Source organism: Myripristis murdjan, chromosome 18, assembly GCF_902150065.1.
Source record: "Myripristis murdjan chromosome 18, fMyrMur1.1, whole genome shotgun sequence".
NCBI lineage: Eukaryota > Metazoa > Chordata > Actinopteri > Holocentriformes > Holocentridae > Myripristis > Myripristis murdjan.
In genome coordinates, this window is record NC_043997.1 from 6,915,998 (window position 1) to 6,921,997 (window position 6,000).

Consider the following 6,000-nt stretch of genomic DNA (forward strand, 5'->3'; position numbering starts at 1 on the left):
AATATCTCTCTGCCCAACTTATTACACAGCTGCTTATGAGACAAAGCAGTAATTTGGAACAAAACATGAATTCTGAAACGATTTTATTGACCTTGAAGACCCTGCGCTCATAACAACGAGACCTGGACGGCTAAACACACCAGCAACATTTCAGCTTCGTTAGCCCGCTAGACATCATAGTTTGAACTTCTGCCTTGTTTTTATTTAATGTTGTGTTTTTATTTATTGTTAGCTTGCTTGATTGACAGTAACAAATGGATGGGACAATTCACAATTAAAGACTGCAAAATGCCACAATTGGCCTGCCAGAACTGAGTGTTACACACAGCCATTAGATGTCAATAGATTAGTCATTAAAATAAAGCACACATTGCGTAATCGCATGCACACACACATACACACACTCGTACACACACATTCCCTCCAGCCAATGAGCGACAATGCCATGAAATTGTCATTGAAATGTGTCGGCTTTGTTCTTAATCTGATGATAAATGCATGACCACAATAATGTCTTATGTTTAATCCATCTGAGGAATCTAATCTCAAAATATTCCCGGTTTAAAATGAGTAGCATGGACTATCACATACGTAGAAAAATTGATAGCACTTTCTAAAGGATGTGTGGTGGAAAAACTGACGCTTTCACATCCTGAATGAGGTTTATATTAGATAGTTTCATTCAAAAACGGATATGTGGCAAGACTCTAGCAATACTCGGTAACATCCAGTAGATGGCAGCACAACAGTGATATTCAGATGCTGGACTCCGGGGCCAAGAGGTCACTGAGGTCAAGGGTCTGGCTGATCAGGGTCAGTTTAATCTGCAGTTCAGTCAGTGGAGTTTCTGTAAAATGCCTCAACCAGAGATTAAAATAGAAGAAAGAAAAAAAAAAAAAAAAAAAACCCTCTCCAGCCTGTTGCTCCTTCAAGTGGTTCTGGTTTAGCGTTTCCTCTTTATCTCAGTGGAACGTCCAATGTAATGAAGGTTGAGTGTAAATAAATTGAATACAACTGTTGAGAATGAGGAGGCTCTGTTTTCACTTTGAACTGACTAACTGCTTTTTCCCCTTTGTTGTTCCTTTCCTCCAAAAATGAGACCGCTGTATCTGAAAAACCTATCAAAGCAAAGCAGGAATTGCTATATGCTCTATTGATTTGCATTGTAAAGTTACCTTTGTTTTTCATGAATAATTTGCATTGTAAAGTTACTTTTGTTTTTCATGAATAATGCTAATAATAAATAAACCACTTTTTGTGAAACTATTGGGCGATTGGGAAATGTAAAATTGTTGTTATTTAAGGTAAATTATTCCTCCTGTCTGTTTTTATGTGCCTTCTGTGTTGCATTATTGCGTTTTATTTTGAAGTGCAGTGCCTTATAACTTGTGTTTGGGTAGGTGATAAATAAATGTTCACACACAGAATATGTGCTTAATAAGTTGGAATGATGGGTAGTTGCATACTGGTTTCCTCCTACATTCGGATTTAAAATCTTAATGTACGAACGGGGATTTATCCGCTCTGTCATGCCGTTCTCCTTCCTCCGAGCTCAAAGCATCCGCAGGGAGCATGAGACGGGGATTTGGCACCGACTTGCGCTTTTTTTGCTTAAAGAAAACTCTCTTAGTGAGCTCACCACAGGCCTCACAATTAATGTGGATCTGGAGGAAAAGCCACGTTTCCTACCAAAACAGAAACCTGAACCCTGTTTTACTTCTGACAGTGAATGCACTGCAAAAACGCTTCATCTCAATAACGTTTAGTCTGATCTTGAGCGTTCAAATCTTGTTTTTCTTCAAAAAGAAGGTAAAAAATCTCCTCGTTGGAAGAGATAATCCCACTTGTTTCCGATGCTGATTGACTTGTTTCCGTAATTTTTCTTGAATCAAGGATCATTTTCTTGATCCTAGTGGCTGATCTGCATTATTCTGCCTCGTTTCAACAGATTCATACTTGTTCCCAGGAAAACACTACTGAAACAAATGAGACTGAACCGGAAGCAAGTGGGATTATCTCATCCCACTGGTGGATTTCTGTACCTCGTTTGAATAAAAACAGGATTTCAACAGCGAAAGTGACTTGATAAGACGTCGATTTTTTTGCAGTGCATGACTTCCTCGATGGGAAGGAAGAGAATGGAAAGCCAACTTTTGCTGAAACAGAAAACTTTAAGGAGCTGATGTCAAACAAAGCATTGTGGACGACCTCTGCTCCACAGGGAGCCCGCGGGGTTTAAGTAAATAAGTGTCAAGTAAAGAGATTTTTATTACTCATCTGAATCATATTTATGGGCTGACAGAGATTAGGTGAGCAGTCAGAGAGCAGCTTGAGATCAGTTCCTTGCACATTTGATATATTACAAACACACACACACACACACACACACATAGACAAAGAGAGTTTGAAACAACTGGAGGCCAAGATGATTCAGACCAGCTCAAATTCAAAAACCCTGTCCAACTCTCTCTCTCTCTCTCTCTCTCTCTCGATTTCTTTCCACACAGATGGAATGAGTGGGAGAGAGAATGAAGTCAGTGTTTGTGTGTGCATGTGTGTGTGTGTGTGTGTGTGTGTGTGTGTGTGTGTGTGTGTGTGAGGGAGAGTGTGTGTGTTTGTTATCACTTGCAACTTTAATATCTAGGTGTGTCAGTCTGAAAACTGTGGATCAACAGGGAGCTGCAGTATTGAATATAACTGACTGCTGTGTGTGTGTGTATGTGTGTGAGAGAATGTGTGTGTGTGTGTGTGTGTGAGTGACCTTGTGTACAGGCACTGTATGTAAAGAAATAATTACTTTATAACTTCCAGCATGACTTGAAACAGCCTGGTTGTGGGTCATTTTCTATTGTTTCGTTACGGACACAAAGTTCAAAAGCACATTGTTTCAAACCAGGCAAGTGAAGGCAACACGAAGCAGCGACGTGTTGCATTCAGCTGGACTGTCGCCGCAGTGGAAATGTCTCACGATGATGTCATGTTGTTGTTGTTGTTTGGCCAGGAAAAAGAAACACAAACCCAGAAAGGAGAAAACGGGTCCAGTAGTGCGACGTGTGCCGCTGCGTCAACTGTTTACAGGCTGATTTTTCCTTTTGTTCGCCTGTTTCATTCCCTTTATTCTTCTGTTTAGCTTTTATGTTACATGTGTTCAGACTGACAGCCCAGACTCCTTCATTTAATATTTTTTTTAGATTGGAGAATGTTTATGTTCTCCATTGTTTTTATTTTATTCTTATTATTTTTATGCTATTTATGTTTTATACACTCTTATTTTTATTTTTTGATATTATTTTTTAAATTTATTTTATTTTTATTTATTTATATTTCTTTCTTTTATTATTCTTTTATTTTTTTTATTTTTCTACATTAATCCTCTGTTCTTCTTTTTCTTATTATTCTTCTTATTCTGCCTTCATATTTCTGAATAAAGGCCTTTTGTGCCTCACAGAAAGCACTTTGAATTTCCTTCTGATTGAAATGTGCTGTACAAATTAACTCCCTTTGCCTTTTAGTTCACTTTAATTTACCTTAACCTCATTTAACAACTTAACTTTCTTGACTTACCTCATCTTCATTTTGCCTCTCCTTATATTAACTTATCTTGCCTTAATGTCATTTGCTTTTTTTCCTTATGTTACCTTGCTTTAACTTATGGTTCTAACACATTTATCATGTCTTCGCTAAAAAGACGTTTTTTTGTTTCTTGTTTCTTTCCTTGATCCAGTGCTTGTATCTGTTTTCCTCTGATCCGATGACTCTTGCTTGTTCCCAGTTCATGACGTGATTATTTCTCTGGCAGTGGTCTGATATTGCAGATTGTAGCTTTTCTTGTTCTGCTTTGTGCTTTTGTGTTCTTGTGAGGCGTGTTACTGTTTCCTTTTCACATTCCCTCTGATGCTCTTTCCTTCTTGTGATGAATGATCTGCCTGTCTCCCCAATACATCCTACTACTAAGCCAAAAACTGGACAGTGGGCCGTGGTCCGGGACTGGAAGATGCTGGTGGATATCGGCCAGCAACTAATCTTTCCACCTGAAATTGGATCCGCCACCCTTAGGGCCAGACTTGGTACTCTGGTCCCCTTCACTGATGTTGGTGTACATTGTGGAGCTCTCAGTCCCGTGGGAGAATGCGGTTGAAGAGGCCTGTGAGCGCAAGAAACTGGGCTACGCAGAGCTGGCAGCAGGCGCACAACAACAAGGATAGAATGCGAAAGTAGATCCAGTTGAAGTGGGATGCAGAGGATTTGTGGCTTCTTCCACCATCAGGCTGCTGAAAGACCCAGGAAGCCACGGACAGGCTCTGCGGCAGACAGTTAGATCAGTCCTGAAGTGGTCGAAGAAGCAGCCAGTGGATATGGCTCAAGCAGAAGGACCCCTGCTGGGCTCCAAGAACAGCAAGATGACCCCACTCACTATCCACGTCCCCTCGCCCCACCTGAGAACCCAGGTCAGAACCCTCCAGGAGGAGGGGTACAAGGTATGCGGTCAGCGCTAGGCTTGACTCAGGGAAGAGGACACCCCTGCCTTGCTTAGTCGCTGGGGATATGCCATTCAAACATCTAGGCTAAACTCATGATTGGGCATGGGACACAAGCTCAGGCTTGATCACCCTGTAGCTGGCCGCCTTTGATGAGGGTGTCTAGTGTTGAAAGGCTGAAACACCCCCTGATTCAAAGTGCACACTACTGATGATTAGGGTTGGGTACCGAAACGCGGTGCCAATAGGGCACTGGTTCCGACGTAAACGGTAGTAACGAGACCAAATAAGAACGAAAATTTTGGTGCCGGCCGCTGGTGTTCCGGCATCAACTTGCGGTTGTTGAACATGACGTCAGTGCCACTACTCAGCACACTTGTTGATCAGAACTGATAATGAGAGGATCAATAAAGATGCCGAAGGCAAAACGTTCCAAGGTTTGGCTCCACTTCACATCTAAGGAGGATGCAGACTCTGCAACATGCAACAGATGCCTTAAAGCAACATCATGCAAAGGAGGTAACACGTCGAATTTAATGAAACATCTGGCACACATGCAGTTTATTTAAAATCCAAACAATGCACCGTGTTTGATAATCTACGTCAGCGGTCCCCAAACACCGGTCTGCGGACTGGTACCGGGCCGCGAGACATTCCCGACCAGGCCGTGCAGACCAACTGTAACCCCCACTCCTCCATGGTTGCGCACAAATGGCACGAGTTTAATAGTACCATATGTTACTTGTATTTATATTGTTTAAATATTTAAGTTAATATAGTGTTCAATTTGGCCTTGGAAATAAAAGGGTATTGTTTTTTGACAAAGTGTGTGCGTTTTTGTTTTTTTAAGTACCAGTTCGAGAACCGTTTAAGCACCGGCACCGTTTAAAAAATACTGAGTAGGCACCGGTATCGGATAAAACCCAACCAATACCCAACCCTACTGATGGTGTGTCCCGAAATTGTCTCCTTCCCCTGTATGAGTTGCACCTCCAATGCCACTCGTAACATCAAGGCAAACCTCATGTGAGTACCATCTATTGGCACAATGGACAGTTTTAACATCACATCCTGTGTTTTTTTTTTTTTTTTTTTTTATGATTTTTATGATTTATTGCAGGATTTGCATGGGATTTCTTAAATGACATTGCATTTTTTTTTGTCCTGTTCTATTTTATCCTTTGAGTGCACCAGAAGTTGCCGTAGTTTTGTGTGTGGTTTGACTGCAGTGCCTATTTCCTCATGATGCATTGAATCGGTTCTGTTATTCCCCCTATGTCTGGTAATGTGACCATACTAATGTTTTTATCTTGAGGTTTTTGTATGTGTTTTGTTTTTCGTTGTATCTTTTGTTTGTTTTTGACTTGTTGTTTTCCTTTGTCGATGGACCTTTTGGGGTATTGGCACTTCATATCGCGTTCTAATGACTGATAGTTTGTGTTCTATTGGGTGTTTGGATGTCCAGAGAAGGTATTGGTCTGTATGTGTTGGGTTTCTTTATGCAGCCGTCGTCCTTGGGATG